Source organism: Ranitomeya variabilis, chromosome 1 (genome assembly GCF_051348905.1).
Source record: "Ranitomeya variabilis isolate aRanVar5 chromosome 1, aRanVar5.hap1, whole genome shotgun sequence".
NCBI classification, from domain to species: domain Eukaryota; kingdom Metazoa; phylum Chordata; class Amphibia; order Anura; family Dendrobatidae; genus Ranitomeya; species Ranitomeya variabilis.
In genome coordinates this window covers 561,298,790-561,316,359 of record NC_135232.1, presented here as the reverse complement: position 1 = coordinate 561,316,359, position 17,570 = coordinate 561,298,790, and positions in this window count along the sequence as shown.

Sequence of the window (17,570 nt, the reverse complement as noted above, 5' to 3'; positions counted from 1 at the left end):
ATACGATTATATTTGAGAAATAAATGCAAGGCCGACAGCACATCTGACAAAAATTAACAGGAATTAACAGGAACAAAGGCCGAGGATGCCAGTCCTATATCCACTGGACCCAGGTGGAAGAGCACATACCATAAGTTGAAGTGAAGGACAGCATCCAATCGAGGTGAAAGTGAAAAATTCTTCTTTATTGTGCCATAAAATGCGACGTTTCAACCCAAATGGGTCTTTATCAAGCATGATAAAGACCCATTTGGGTTGAAACGTCGCATTTTATGGCACAATAAAGAAGAATTTTTAACTTTCACCTCGATTGGATGCTGTCCTTCACTTCAACATACGATTATATTTGGTCACACAAAAAATCTAGAATCTCTAGGACCTTGATGTACTATCCGTACAATCGGGGAGGGCTGGGAATGCCGAATCTCATGCTGTATCATAGAGCGGCCATACTAACTGGACTTAGAGACTGGTGGCAGGCGGACAAAGACCATAGATGGCTCCAAATAGAAAACTACTATGCCAAATCTAGATCTACCCGCACGATTCTTGAGGCTGAATCTATTGCAATCACTGATTATTCCCCTACCTTACCAACCATGAAAATCGCGCTCCACTATTGGAGGACACTGGTCCCTTCCTTGATTAAATTATCTCATGACTCCCTATCCTTAAAAGCCCTTGAGACACACATCCCATTTATTAATCTCCAGCCTTGGGTTGATGCTGGAATCGTAACATTATGGCAGATATTGGGTACCACTGGCCTTATCTCCTTTGACCGCTTAGCCTCCAACTTCCCGAATGTCCGGAGATATTTCCATCAATATTTGCAGATACGTCATCTACTTCATAATTCCCCAGACTCGCCTTTCTTCAACTCCCATTTAAATAACAGGGTTAATGGTTATTTCTTGTTGCCTTACTCTGGCCCGAAGGGAATTTAAATATTATATAAAGCCTTAAACGACCCAGCAGAAGATGTTAAAATGCCATATATGATCAAGTGGGAACAGGATCTGGACTTCCTATCTGACCCGATAGATTGGGAGGAGGGACTGGGTGAAGTGTTACGGGTATCTGCCTGCGTCAATCATCTCGAACAAATGAAAAAAGTACACCTTAGATGGTATCAATATCCGGTTCAGGTGGCTCACTATGACCCTGCCGGGTCGGACAAATGCTGGAGGGGGTGCGGTCACAGGGGAACTCTGGAACACACCTGGTGGTCGTGTCCAATTCTTCAACCCTGGTGGAGAGATATGGACCTTTTAATTGCACAGGTCTTGGGGATCCAGCTGACTCTGTCACCTAGGCAGGCCATTCTTCACATCGCCCTGGAGGACATTCCACACATACTTTGAGGTACACTATCACATATTCTAATAGCTGCCAGGTTATTAGTCGCCTCAAGATGGAAAGACACTAATTCTCCCAATATTAATGAATTAATTAATAAACTTAATGTCCACTGCCAATATGAACTCGCCTTGGCTCACTCCATGACTGCCAAAACCAAAAGACAAAATATTTGGCACCCTTGGTTACATAGTGGTCATTGCTCTAATAGCCCCGCACCACCTTGTTTGACCATTTACTTGAGTGGAAATAAGTAAGCATATTTGACATGTCTGTTTTTGTGTTTGTAATATTCTTATTCTGCCACAGCTTGCCAGGACCCCTTGTCTATAACTGAACTGCTAGATAATGCCTTGTGAATGCCTGTACTCCTTTCCTCCTCCCCATTCCCCCTACCGTACCTACCCCTCCCCCCTAATCCCCCCTAATAACCGACCCTCCCCCCCCCCCCCCGCTTCTCTCCCCCACTTCCTACTTTTTCCTTCTGATTGTTTTTGTTTTTCTCCTTACTTATTTCTGGTCATTTTTAGTTGACCTCTGTTACTGTTATTACTGTTTGACTGCATTGTATTGTTTTGGAGATCTTCAATAAACACTAATTGATAAAAAAAAAAAAAAATACAAGAAAACTGGTGGCACCTTCCCTTTAAAGGGAACTTTGCATAGTAAACCATAGTGCACAACAGACGTAGACTACACACCAGATATAACATATTAAACATACAAAAAGAGTTGCATGGGTTCCGTGTGTAGGAAAGTGGAGGCAGATGAGGGTCTCCGCCACCTTTTTACACCTTCACTACCAGTCTGCAGCTTGCTAGCTCCAGCCTACACCTTCACTACCAGCCTGTAACTTCACTGCCAGCCTGCACCTTCACTGCCAGCCTGCACCTTCACTACCAGCCTGCACCTTCATTGCCAGCCTGCACATTCACTACCAGCCTGCACCTTCACTGCCAGCCTGCACCTTCACTACCAGCCTGCACCTTCATTGCCAGCCTGCACATTGACTACCAGCCTGTACCTTCACTGCCAGCCTGCACCTTCACTACCAGCCTGCACATTCACTACCAGCCTGTACCTTCACTGCCAGCCTGTACTTTCACTACCAGCCTGTACCTTCACTACCAGCCTGTACCTTAAATTCCAGCTTATACCTTCACTACCAGCCTGCACCTTCATTGTCAGCCTGCACCTTTACTACCAGCCTGTACCTTCACTGCCAGCCTGTACCTTCACTACCAGCCTGCATCTTCACTACCAGCATGTACCTTTGTAACACAGGTACTTGGATCCAGTGACACAGACATGCAGAGCAAGGGTTAACTATGGTTTAATGGTACAACAGGGATGTATGTTGTGAATTCCGCTCTTGGGCTCCCTCCGGTGGTTTTGAGTGGAATGGCTGCTTCTTGGATTTAGCATCAGCAGCTGCTTCCACTGATCGTCTTTCTGGCTCGGCTATTTTAGTCTGGCCTCATCCCTCAGTCAATGCCTGTTGCCAATTGTTCCTGCTTGGAGTCACAGCTCTTTTGGAATTCTCTGACACTCTGACCAGTTCAGCAAAGATAAGTCCTTGCTTGTTCTTTTGCAGTCCACTTGTTGTGGACTTATTGTTCAGCACATTTTGTTTTTTCTCTTTAGTCCAGCTTATCAGTATGTATCTATTCAGTTAAGCTGGAAGCTCCGGGCAGCAGATTTTGTCCTCCACACCTTTAGTCAGGTGTGGAGATTTTTACATTCTCTGCGGTGGACTTTTTCTAGTTTTTATTACTGACTGCACAGTGTTCTATCCTGTAATATCTATCTAGCTAGAAGTGGCCTCCTTTGCTACATCTTGTTTCATTCTACGTATGTCATTTCCCTCTCCACTCACAGTCATTATTTGTGGGGGGCTGTCCTATCCTTTGGGGATTTTCTCTGAGGCAAGATAGCTTTCCTGTTTCTACCTTTAGGGGTAGTTAGCTCTTAGGCTGTGACGAGGTGTCTAGGGCGTGACAGGAACATCCCACGGCTACTTCTAGTGTTGTGTTGAGATCAGGAACTGCAGTCAGTATAGTTACCACCTGCTCAGAGCTCGTCGCATGTCGCTCCTAAATCACCAGTCCATAACAGATGTACTCATCACAGGAAGATAACAGGGAAAAAGGGGATGTAGGGTAAATAGTATAACTGCTTTTCAACTATACAGTCTTTGGTTAAAAGTTGCACTTATCGTGGCTCCGCAGCCTGTCACTCACTGAAGGTTCCGTGGGTAGCAGGATGCTGGCGGCGGTCGGTGTGGTGTCTGCTGGTGTCCTCGTCCAGCACACGGTCCTGCTTCTGGTGGCAGCCAGCGGTCTCTGGTTTTGACTGCAGAGCCCCTAGGCCATATAGCTGCGGAGCAAAAAGATAAAGCTCTCCGCAGGATCTCACGTGGCATGTATCTCTGGGCAGCCGCCGTCACCTCAATGGCTGCGCTACAATGCTCTGTCCGGCTTGTGCTTCTCTAGGTGTCAGCCGACACCAGGAAGTCTGTACTGCAATGCTCTGCCTTATGCGTGTGTAAGAGGGTGGTGCTGTTATGGACAGTAAGGCACACGCTGTAACTTTAAGAGACTGCACCCCCTTGTCTGGCATGATGGAATGTTCTGCTTCTCTCCTGCAATAGATTGTGTGAATGAACTGGACTTGGCAGAGGGTGGGGCTGGAGCCTGGACAGCGTGTGAGAACTGAAGCTGCTGCGGAGGGAACTTTGTGCTGTTTGCTGCAAGAGGGGACCCACAGCCTGTAATGGAGTGGACTTGTGAAATTTGACAGACTTTTCTGGGTGCAGCAAGAATGGCTGTCCTGTGTGAGTTTGAGAAGCCACGAAGATACGGAGAAAGGGAGTTAGTTTCCAGGAGCACCTCCAGGACCCCAAAGCAAGGAGAAGACCACGTTTCACGGAGCTGGCAGAAAGCCATGCACACCACCGTACTAGACTGCTGGGGCCCCCCGGGACTGGATCTGAGTCCCCAACATCACCATGAGTTTGTTCCTGTTTTGTGCACATGTCAGGGCCTAGAGTAGGCTTCAATAGTCAGAACACGGCAGCCGTGAGGCCTGCTTAGTAAAGGCCAGGGAGTTTATACATGGAGTAGCATTATTCTTTGTTTATTGTTTGCATTTACTTGTGTGACATATATTGAGTCGGTAACAGATTAGAGCACCGTGCTATTTTACGGACAAGCTAAATAATATAACTCTTGCAAATTATCTTTTGCCATTGCTTACCCCTGTTTGCATCTTCCTCATCCACTTCATTCCTTGCCTTCCAATAAATCTACCCTTTGTTGTTTGCACCTCATCTTGTGTACGGTAGTCTTCCTGCACCATGGTGGTCCCCCCGGCCATCGCTTCACGCGTTCCCCTGCTCACCCGCCGGTATGGGTGAGTCTCTTGCTCGACCGCCCACATTGTCTCTGCGCGCTGTGGCCTGTCGCTGTCCTCACAGTGGCTGTGGTCTGCACCTGTCTTGTGTTCTCGCGGGAAACCCTTTTCTATTCCAGCACAGCACCTTTTTGCATACTGTCCCTGGCCATGCCCCCTTCACCTAGGTTACTGGCTCGCTCTGGCTGCAATTGCATTCCCTCCAACAGGAGATACGGCCCCAGCAGCTCCAGATCCGACATTTCAGCAGCCCGGTCCTCCCTTCTACACCCCACCTTCCTTTAACTCGCCATTTCACGGGCGAGAGCTTCATCACCAGTCATTCACACTTCTCGACTTCTTGGATAATTCTCTGCCAGATAAACTGACTCATAGCTGGCGGGAGGCTCTCCAGCTGTGGTTCGCACTGACCGACGCAGCTCGGGCTGACTTGAGGGCGAACTATTTTGATCCAACGAGTCCATCACACCTGTATCTTGAAGCATTGGCGCTTCAGTGCTCATTTCTCTGGGGACGATGCCAGGATCTTTTCTTCGCCAAAGACGGGAACCGTCAAGGTGACTTTCTCAATGACTTTTGGCGATTCAATTCTATTCCCGGGCCATTTGGACAGGCAACATGCTACAATGAACTACCCAGGTAGATGCTCCTTCTGCACGTTCAGGCTGGACATCATGCACCGGCCCGTTTGAACTGACTCTTCGTATCACTCAATGCGGGGTCCTCTCACCCATCTCGCCACACCTTCACCACCAACCTGTACCTTCACTACCAGCTTGCACCTTCACTACCAGCCTGCACCTTCACTACCAGCCTACACCTTCAATAACAGCCTGAACCTTCACTACCAGCCCGCACCTTCACTACCAGCCTGTACCTTCACCACCAGCCTGTATCTTCACTACCCACCTGCACCTTCACTACCAACCTGTACCTTCAATTCCAACCTATACCTTCTCTACCATCCTGTACCGTCACTACCAGCCTGTACCTTCAGCACCAGCTTGTACCTTCACTACCAGCCAGCATCTTCACTATCAGACTGTCACGGGAAGACTAGGTGGGCAAGAGCTAATAAACCGGGCCCCTGCAATTTCCCTCAGACTAGGGAAATCCTGACTGACCCTCTACCTAGAGTTTACACTGATGGTGTGCATGTCTAGGCCTCGACCCTCACCCTGTCTCCTGTTTCAACCATAGGCTGAAACCACCGCGCACCACCCAGTGAAAAGATAATACACCAATACCCACAGTTAGCACAGACAAGGATAACGGAAAATATACACCACGCCGCAGTCACTCAGGAATACACTATAAATGCGCAGGGCAAAATAAATACAAATATAGGAAGGAGTAAATAAGACAAAGGGAAATACACCACCAGATACGATACTCCAACTCCTAGCTCACCACTCCAGACCGAGATAACCAAGCAATAGACAGAAGCTATAATATGCGACCCCCAATGTTCAGAAGAACTATTTAAAGGCAGTGGGCGTGGCCCAGCTTCCAATCAGAGCACCAGCCAAATTAACCCCGGACCAGCTAGACAAAAACTAGGAGACGCCACTGAGCACATAGTGGACAAAAGCGGAATTACGGCTGTCTGTCGAACGCCCTGATATGAACAGCGTCCGACATGACAGTACCCCGCCTTCTACGAGGGACCCCAGGGCCCTCACGGCTTATAGGACCCGGCTTGTCTGGATGACGCCGGTGAAACATACTGACCAGCCGGTCCGCATGAACGTCCGAGGCTGGTACCCAGGACCTTTCCTCAGGCACATAACCACGCCAGTGTACCAAGTACTGTAAAGTGTGGCGCACTACACGAGAGTCAACCACCTTGGAGACTTCAAATTCCAAATTACCATCCACCAAGACTGGAGAAGGCATAGGTGTCGCGTCCACAAGACCCACCATCTTTTTTTTAGCAACGATCTGTGGAACACGTTGTGTATCTTATACACCGTAGGAAGCTCCAATCGGTACGCTACAGGGTTAATGTCGGCGGCGACCCTAAATGGACCAATAAACCTTGGACCCAATTTAAGGGATGGTATCTTGAGTCTTATTTTTTTTTGTGGATAGCCACATCCAGTCATCCACACTCAGGTCCGGACCTGGCACACGCCTACTGTCAGCCACACGTTTGTACCTAGCACCCACACTCAAGAGGCGCTGTTTAACTCTCCTCCAGACTGATGACAATTGTGCTCCTAACTGGTCCTCCTCCAGAACGCCGGAAGAGCCCCTCTGACTCAAAGTACAAAATTGAGGATGTAGCCCGTAAACACAAAAAAACTGAGATTCCCCAGACGACTCTTGGCGGTGATTATTGATGGCAAACTCAGCCAAAGGAAGGAACGTAGACCACTCCTCCTGGTTATCAGAGACAAAGCAGCGTAAGTACTGTTCCAAATTTTGGTTCATACGCTCAGTCTGACCATTTGACTGAGGATGAAACGCCGAAGAATGAGACAACTTGATCCCCAGCCGTGAGCAAAATGCTTTCCAAAATTTTGCCACAAACTGAGTACCCCTATCAGACACGATGTCAGACGGAACCCCATGAAGTCTGACCACCTCCTGCACAAATACCTGAGCCAGAGTCTTAGCGTTAGTCAACGAAGGCAAAGACACAAAGTGCGACATTTTTGAAAACCGATCAACAATCACCAAGATGACCATGTTACCAGCTGAGGAGGGGAAATCAGTGATGAAATCCATGGATATTTCCGTCCATGGCTTACTAGGTACCTCAAGAGGAAGGAGTGTTCCAACAGGACGGGAGCGGGGCGTCTTAGCCCTAGCGCATGTGGTACAAGCTGACACGTATGAGACCACGTCCTGTCGGATCTTGGGCCACCAAAACCGACGTGACACCAACTCCAAGGTACCTCTAATCCCTGGGTGGCCAGCCAGGACAGCATCATGATGCTCCGCCAAAACCTTTAAGCGGAGATGAAGCGGTACAAAAGATTTGTTGATGGGAAGCTCAGATGGTACCTCCTCCTGAGCCTTGGCAATCTCAGCCTCAACTTCGGTAGTGAGAGCCGAAACCACAGCACCCTTTTGGAGGATGGGTACTGGATCCTCCCGAGGTTCTCCCCCCGGAAAACACCTGGACATAGCATCCGCCTTAGTGTTTTTAGACCCTGGTCTGTAAGTGACAACAAAATTGAACCGCGTGAAAAACAATGCCCAGCGAGCCTGCCTGGGGGACAGACGCTTGGCTGACTCCAAATACAGCAGATTCTTATGATCGGTAATAACAGTAACCTGATGAACCGACCCCTCCAAGAAGTGTCGCCATTCCTCAAAGGCCAACTTGATTGCCAACAACTCCCTGATGCCGATATCGTAGTTACGTTCGGCGGACGACAGTTTCTTGGAAAAATAGGCGCAAGGACGCAAATCACTCAAAGATGAGCCTTGTGATAGTACCGCCCCCACACCAACCTCAGATGCATCGACTTCCACAACAAAAGGTTTTGATACGTCTGGCTGCACAAGAATGGGGGCTGAAACAAAACTGTTCTTAGGAAATTCAAATGCGCGCACAGCAGCCTCAGGCCAAATGGAGAAATTGGTACCCTTTTTAGTCATGTCAGTTAGCGGTTTAGCAATGATGGAAAAATCCTTGATAAATTTCCTATAGTAGTTAGAAAACCCAAGGAACCGCTGAAGTGCTTTCAGGTTATCAGGACGTTCCCAATGCAGCACCGCTTGCACCTTAGTGGCGTCCATTTTAAAACCAGAAGCAGACACAATATAACCCAAGAAAGGCAACTCTTGAACAGAAAATACACATTTCTCAAGTTTAGCATACAGCTTATTCTCTCTGAGAAGCTGTAACACCTGCCTGACATGATCTAAATGAGTATCACGGTCGCAAGAATATATGAGAATGTCATCTAGGTACACGATAACGAATTTCCCCAAAACATGCGAAAACACATAATTAATGAAATGTTGGAATACTGCAGGTGCGTTAGTCAACCCAAATGGCATCACCAAATTTTCAAAATGACCCTCAGGGGTATTAAAAGCCGTCTTCCACTCATCACCTTGACGGACTCTTATGAGGTTGTACGCCCCCCTGAGGTCAAGCTTGGTAAACCAAGAAGAAGAACCCTGCTGCCACAGGCGAGGATGAAGGCCTGATGTGCCCTTTGCTCAAACTTTCAGCAATGTAATCCTTTAACGCTTGTCTCTCCGGACCGGAGATGTTAAACATCCTTGCTTTAGGCAATTTGGCCCCTGGTTTAAACCTGATAGTACAGTCATAGGGCCGATGTGGTGGCAACTCTGAACAACCCTTCTCAGAGAACACATCCACAAAATCCAGAAGTGACTCCGGAACGCTTGAAGTCACAGCAGACACACATGTGGCCAGGCAATTCTCCTGGCAGAACTTGCTCCACTGAATTATGTCCTGAGTTTTCCAGTCAATTACCGGGTTGTGCATAGACAACCATGGAAAACCCCAAACCACCTGAGCAGGAAGATTCCTGAGCACCTTATATGTAACCTGATCGGAATGTAGAACCCCAATGTGGAGTTTTACCTCAGCCACAAACTCAGTAATCTCCCCCTGTGAGAGAGGAGCAGCATTGATGGTGACCACGCGGATAGGACGAGGCAGTTTTTCAATCCTAAAACCTGCTGTGCGCGCAAACTCCTCATCAATGAGATTTGTGGCTGAACCACTATCCACAAAAACAGTAATTGGCAGCTCACTGCCAGCGATAATAACCTTAGCAGGGAGCATGCATTGAGAAACCACCATGGAGGATATACATAAACTCAGATTGGCCTCCTCCACACCCTCTGAGCTTAGAAGTTTTCCGCCGTTGCGTTTTTCTTAGACAGCAGAGGACAGATGTTAATAAAATGACCAGTTTTACCGCAGTAAAAACAGGCTCCCTGCTTCCTGAGCTCAGGGGCTCGACGCTTCACATGTGACACCCCTGCGATTTGCATAGGCTCCGTGGGCTCACCTGCCGCAACCTCACGTGAACCTAAAGCCTCTCCCATAGGCGGTGTTTCATGCTCCCCCTGACGCAAACGGCGATCAATGCGGACAACCAGACTCATAGCGGAATCTAGAGAAGCAGGAGTCTCGTACATCAGAAGGGCTTTTTTAACCCTTCCAGAAACCCCATGAATAAACTGACTCCGCAGCGGTGGATCATTCCAGTGTGTATCGATCGCCCAGCAACAAAATTCAGAACAGTAATCCTCTGCAACTCGCTCCCCCTGGCCAATAGTGCGTAACTTAGATTCTGCTAGAGCCATTCTGTCAGGCTCATCGTAAATCTTTCCAAGAAAGGAAAAAAAACTCTCCACAGAGTCAAATGCAGCAGAATCAGATGGCAAAGAAAACGCCTATGTTTGGGGATCCCCGCTTAACAATGACAACACCAGGCCCACACGCTGAGCCTCATTACCCGAGGAGATCGGGCGCATACGGAAATATAGTTTGCAAGCTTCACGAAAAGAAACAAATTTACTGCGTTCCCCAGCAAATTTTTCAGGCAAAGGAAACTTAGGCTCAGCAACTCTACCTGTCGCTCCAGCTTGCACATTAGATACTGCTAGTCCTTGTTGCTGCACTGCCCCCCTCAACTCAGTGACCTGTAGGGACAGCGCCTCCAACTGGCGGGTTATGGAAGTCATGGGATCCATGACAAAACAAAAAAAAAGGAAACCCACCCTTTTTTTTTTCTTTTGTTGTTTTTAAGGCCGATTATAATGTCACGGGAAGACTAGGTGGGCAAGAGCTAATAACCCGGGCCCCTGCAATTTCCTTCAGACTAGGGAAATCCTGACTGACCCTCTACCTAGAGTTTACACTGATGGTGTGCATGTCTAGGCCTCGACCCTCACCCTGTCTCCTGTTTCAACCATAGGCTGAAACTACCGCCCACCACCCAGTGAGAAGATAATACACCAATACCCACAGTTAGCACAGACAAGGATAACGGAAAATATACACCACACCGCAGTCACTCAGGAATACAGTATAAATGCGCAGGGCAAAATAAATACAGATATAGGAAGGAGTAAATAAGACAAAGGGAAATACACCACCAGATACGATACTCCAACTCCTAGCTCACCACTCCAGACCGAGATAACCAAGCACTAGACAGAAGCTATAATCGGCGACGCCCAATGTTCAGAAGAACTATTTAAAGGCAGTGGGCGTGGCCCATCTTCCAATCCGAGCACCAGCCAAATTAACCCCGGATCAGCTAGACAAAAACTAGCCGACGCCACTGAGCACATAGTGGACAAAAGCAGAATTACCACTGTCTGTCGAACGCCCTGGTATGAACAGCGTCCGACATGACACAGACTGCACCTTCACTACACCTTCATTACCATCCTGCACCTTCACTTACAGCCTGCATCTTCTCTACACCGTCACTACCAGCTTGCACCTTCACTACACCTTCTATACCAGCCTGCACCTTCACTACCAGCCTGCACCTTCTATACCAGCCTGCACCTTCACTACCACCCTTCAAAGTAGTGAATTGTAGTGAAATTGCAGACTGGTGTGGAATGGGGTTAGACTAGCAGTGAGTGGGTTTGTGCTGGCCGTGATTGGGGTTATGCTGGCAGTGAATGGGCTTCGGCTGGGCATGAATAGTGTTAGGCTGGCAGTGAATGGGGTTAGGCTAGCAGTGAACTGGGTGAGGCTGGCCGTGAATGGGGAAGGCATGGTTTCAGAGTCAACAGTTAAAATGAATGCTGAAGACAGAGAAGTATGTGCCATGGGACCTCTTAACACCAGCAGCTCCTGCTAGCATTGTCATAATCACGGTGATTCAGCATTTCCCTAATCCCTCTCTTCATGTTGCGGCATAGATTCTGTGATGTTGGGCCTGGTCAATCCCTACCTGATTCATATAGGATAATTAAGAAGCACTCAGTCAGGCAGCAGGACCATGTGTTATAGAGTAGATGGACAATGATGTCTGGTATCCTGCATGTGGATGATGGGGTCCAGGATACGGCAGGTGGATGATGGGATACACGATACTGCAGGTGGACGATGGGGCCCAGGATACAGTAGGTGGACGATGGGTCCTGGGAATACAGCAGGTGGATGATGGGACTTGGGATACAGCAGGTGGACGATGGGGTCTGAGATACTGCAGGTGGACAATCAGATCCAGGATACGGCAGGTGGACAGTGGGTCCTAGGATACTGCAGATGGATGATGGAGCCCGGGATACAGCAGGTGGATGATGTGGCTCTGGATACAGAAGGGCGGACTATGGGTCCAGGATACAGCAAGTAGATGATGGGATCCGGGATACAGCAAGTGGATGATGGGGCCCAGGATAAAGCAGATGGACGATGAGGCCCGGAATACTGCAGTTAGATGATGGGGCTTGGGATACTGCAGTGGACGATGGCATCAGGGATGTGGCAGGTGGACGGTGGGGCCCAGGATACTGCAGGTGAATTATGGAGCAGGTGGATGATGGGATCCGGGATACAGCAGGTGGACGGTGGGCCGCGGAATACAGCAGGTGGATGGACATTGTGATATGGGAGATTATGTGCTCGGGACTGTTCAGTGGTGACCACTAGAGTTGAGCGACTTTTACTTTTTTCGGATCGAGTCGGTTTTCGCGAAACCCGACTTTGTCAAAAGTCGGGTCGGGTGAAATCGGCCGATTATTGCGAAAAGTCGGGGGCCGACTGAAACACGAAACCCAATGCAAGTCAATGGCGAATCAAAGTCGGCAGTGAGTGGAGGACAGGAAAACACCTACAGTGCCCATTTTAATGCCAAAAACATCAATTCTTATTACTTCAGCTTGTCAATCTTAATTTACTTTATAATAATAGCTAGGCATTGAAACCTGGGGGTCATTTGTCTAAAGTTGTGGGGGGGTAGGGCTGGCTCAAGATTTTCGTGGGCCCAGGAAACGCGGAATACGTCACGGCGGTGGAGCAGGGAGAGGTAAGTATTTCAACTTTGCAAGTGCTGTGATCCTGAGCACGCAGGGGGGCCCACTCGTTGGCACTGGCACAGGGCCCCTCATAGTACGGCGGTGTGTTTGACGGCGGGTGGCGCCTCCCACTGGCAGAGACACTTTTGCGTACTATGAGGGGCCCTGTGCCAGTGACGTCGCCAATGAGTATTATGCCCCCCCACCTGATGAAGGAATCTGCACTTTCATCTGCACCTTCCTCTTTGTCCCGTGTAAGGTGGTATAGTATGCGGGAAGGGGAACCTGACTTTCAGCAGGGTCAGATTCTGGCTGTGTAGAGTGCAAGGGGAATGTAGTGGTCTGGGTCAATGTACCAGCAGACTCATCTAGCAGTGGCTGGGCAATGGGCAGGATGAGGAGGAAACACAGATATAGGCCCAAATAATAAAGTAGGCTAAATGCAGTTCAAATGTGGTAACAGGACTAAACTGGCGGCATTGCTTTGTTCAGTGGAGGAAAACTGTAATGAGTGGCAGACACAGTTAGTAGGCCCAAATAATAAAGTTGCCTAAATGCAGTTCAAATTTGGTAACAGGACTAAACAGGTGGCATTGCTTTGTTCAGTGGAGGAAAACTGTAATGAGTGGCAGACACAGTTAGTAGGCCCAAATAATAAAGTAGACTAAATGCAGTTCAAATGTGGTAACAGGACTAAACAGGCAGCATTGCTTTGTTCAGTGGAGGAAAACTGTAATGAGTGGCAGACACAGTTAGTAGGCCCAAATAATAAAGTGGGCTAAATGTCTGCCAAAAAATTGTTCATAAATAAACAGGTGGCATAGCTAGGTACAGGGGTGGGCTCCTCTGCTGAGTAGCAGACTGTGGTAGTAGGCGCAAAGTATTAACTGGTCTAAATGGAGGCCAGGGCCCCTGTATATTTTAACTATCATCTATCATTTCAACAAATTTGTATTGGCAGTGCCATTGAAGGATTTAACAGCACAGACTACACAGTGGTGGAGCAGGAGAGGTAAGTATTGCAAGTGGTAGAGCACTTTTCGAGCTGGGGGGAACACTTTCTCGTGGGCGGCGGTACTGGCACAGGGCCCCTTATATTACGACGGTGTGTCTGATGTTGGTTGTGCACCACCACCGTCAGAGACACTTCATTGTACTATGAGGGACCCTGGGCCAGTGCCGTCGCTCAAGAGTGGGCCCACCCACCTGTCCAGGCAAACGGCACTCACACGGGTGCTTGCGCCAGGTGGTGACCACGGCCCCGTTGGGGGGGTCAGCCCATTTAGGGAGGTATAAAAATGACCTATGGTGGACATTCAGCAGCTGCAAATGGATGAATTGGAGAAGTCAGTAAGAGGAGGCCAAAAGCAAGACATTTTTCAGGCAAGCTATGTGTCAGCAGGGGAAGGTATGGTATATGGTACTGTAAAACAAGGTAGAAGGTGTATATAAACTTGTGATATGAGAAAATACACCAGCGCTACCTGACTGAAATCACTGCGCTGCAGGAACCAAGACAGAAGGAGCTGGTACTGTCAAAAGGGAAATGCAAACAAATGAAAAGAAATGGATCCGCGCTGCAGTGATATAGAAATAACCAGGGATGTGAATGAGCGTATATAAATGCCTGAGAGATTTTACACTGTATGGATGCACAGTGTGTCAGCAGAAGGTCCCCCACCCTAGCCCATAAACTACTATGGGATAACCTCGATTGATATGAAAAATGGATCTGAAACAGAGTTGTGACTATGTCCAAAGAAATATGATGCGGACTCACCGTGATGTAGTGGGAACTCTGCGTGCAGTAGAGAGTGTGGTCCGGGTTGGGTGGCAGGATTCGTCCGGTGGGTGTGCAGGTAAGCAGGTGGGCGAGCAGGGAAAAGCAAACGCCGGGTGGCGTGTGTTGCGAGGGCTGCGTAGAGCCAGGGACGGCTCCGGCCGGTAGCGTCCCTGGATACGAGCGGGAGAGAACAGGGGGCGGAGCTCGCTGGCACAAGGCTCAGCGTGTGACGTCACTGAGCTAGAGAAAGGTACGGGGAAGCACTGGGACCAAAAAACCGACGCGTTTCGAAGGAGCAGCGTCCTTCTTCATCAGGGTTACCCGTCCCTTGTGATGCCCCGATATTAACACCCCCCAACCTGTCAATCACAATGCGCAACCCGCCCAAGTGGCCTGCTGCTGGAAAAGTGCTGTAGGAGGTGGACCGTCACATCAGCGTTGGGGGATATGGAAAAAAATGATAGATGTGGCCCAAAAGAAGCTATATATAAAAAAGGGGAATATATCTCATGGAGGTGCATGCATATTAGAAACTATATGGCAAGAAGCTGGCTGAGTGTGGTATACTGGTGCGATTACCGCAGAAGATCGGATTGCCATAATGAACTGACTGGGAAATCTAAAAATTAATCTTTAATACATAATTAGTTAAAATAGAAAAAATATGCGTATAACAGGAGGCAAACACCAATAAAAGGCAAACACCAATAAAAATAAACATAGATATTTAAATGGATAAAAGAAGAAGCAGGTTGGTGTTCCTGCCCTCCTGGGTAAAAATTGAATAAAACCAGTTGGAAACCCAAAGGAAAAACGAGGGTATTGTTGAACTATCCCATTGTGCCAAGAGGAATGGCTTAGGGGGGGAAAGGGGAAAGGGAAGGGGGAGATGAACTTGGAAAAAGGAAGATTAAAAGGCAAATATTTCTAGTCCATGATTAAGACCCTTAGGGGCCAGACTGTTCAGGGAGAAAATCCACTGGGATTCAGCTCTTGACATGGCTTTTATAAGGTTGCCCCCTCTTAAATTCGGTTTCACCTTTTGGATACCCCAAAATACAATGCCCTTGGTGGATTTGTCATGTTTTTCACAGAAGTGACGAGAGAGTGGGTGGTCCAGGAACCCCTTCCGAATATTCGTAAAGTGTTCTTTCACCCGGACCATCATAGGCCTCTTTGTGCGGCCAACATAAAGTTTTTTACATGGGCACTCAATGGCATATATGACTCTGGAGGTAGAGCACGTGATGCTATCCCTGATGGGATATTCGTTCTTACCATCCAGATCAAAAAAAGTGGAACGGCGTGTTTTTGAAAAGGATGTGTGCCGGCACCCATAGCAGAATCCGCAGGGAATAAAACCTATCTTACTGTTGGCAGTAGCCTCTGTTCCTGGTTTGTGTTTGAGTGCCGGTTTCATGGTGGGGGCTATCATGCTGCCCAAAGATTTTGCCTTTTTGAAGATGAATCTTGGTGCGGGTGGCAAAAATTCGCCTATGACTTTATCCCCTTGGAGTACAGACCAGTGTTTATGGATAATGGATCTGAATTTAGTATGCCCAGAATGGAATTGGGTGATAAATGGTAGTTGATGGATTTGGTCCTGGATGTTCGTTGGTTGGTTAGTGGCTTTCACTCTGTGTAATAGAGCGTCCCTGGGTGTCTCCCCCAACGCTGATGTGACGGTCCACCTCCTACAGCACTTTTCCAGCAGCAGGCCACTTGGGCGGGTTGCGCATTGTGATTGACAGGTTGGGGGGTGTTAATATCGGGGCATCACAAGGGACGGGTAACCCTGATGAAGAAGGACGCTGCTCCTTCGAAACGCGTCGGTTTTTTGGTCCCAGTGCTTCCCCGTACCTTTCTCTTGCTCAGTGACGTCACACGCTGAGCCTTGTGCCAGCGAGCTCCGCCCCCTGTTCTCTCCCGCTCGTATCCAGGGACGCTACCGGCCGGAGCCGTCCCTGGCTCTACGCAGCCCTCGCAACACACGCCACCCGGCGTTTGCTTTTCCCTGCTCGCCCACCTGCTTACCTGCACACCCACCGGACGAATCCTGCCACCCAACCCGGACCACACTCTCTACTGCACGCAGAGTTCCCACTACATCACGGTGAGTCCGCATCATATTTCTTTGGACATAGTCACAACTCTGTTTCAGATCCATTTTTCATATCAATCGAGGTTATCCCATAGTAGTTTATGGGCTAGGGTGGGGGACCTTCTGCTGACACACTGTGCATCCATACAGTGTAAAATCTCTCAGGCATTTATATACGCTCATTCACATCCCTGGTTATTTCTATATCACTGCAGCGCGGATCCATTTCTTTTCATTTGTTTGTATATAAACTTGTTGAGAATTTAAATCTCCCTTTTTTTTTTGGAGACTGAACCAAAACTCAGGCCCAGTGTATATAACAACGCAATCTAAGTGGCAGAAAGTGGCTGGCTGATATACGACAAACTAAGAGGACTGAGGTATATCCATTTTGTGAGAATTTAAATCTCACTTTTTTGGGGGGGAGACTGAACCAAAACTCAGGCCCAGTGTATAAAACAACACAATGTAAGTGGCTGGAAGATATATGAAAAAATACAAGGACTGTAGTACAATTTCAATCTCCCTACAATGATCTCAGGACAAGTATGGCAGCAATACAAAGGACTGCTGCACACAAAAGTGTGGGCAAATAAACAATAGAACTGTGCAGAAAGGAGCAACAGGATTTTTGCTTTTAAAGAAGCAGTTGGTTTGCACAGCAGCGTGCAAACAGCAATGCAGCTATCAGGGAGCCTTATAAGGCAGCCTAATAACCTACAGAGCTGATGCAAAAAATATAGCCTCCACTGTCCCTGCAAAAAAAGGTGGTGTTGGACAGTGGAAATCGGTACAGCACAAGCAGTTTGGGGGTTAATCTTCCCTCCCTAACAATATCCCTGCTTCTCATTAAGCTGCAGCAACCTCTCCCTATGCTAAGATCGGCAGAAGTAAGATGGCGGTCGGCGTGCATGCCCCTTTATACCCCCTGTGACGCCG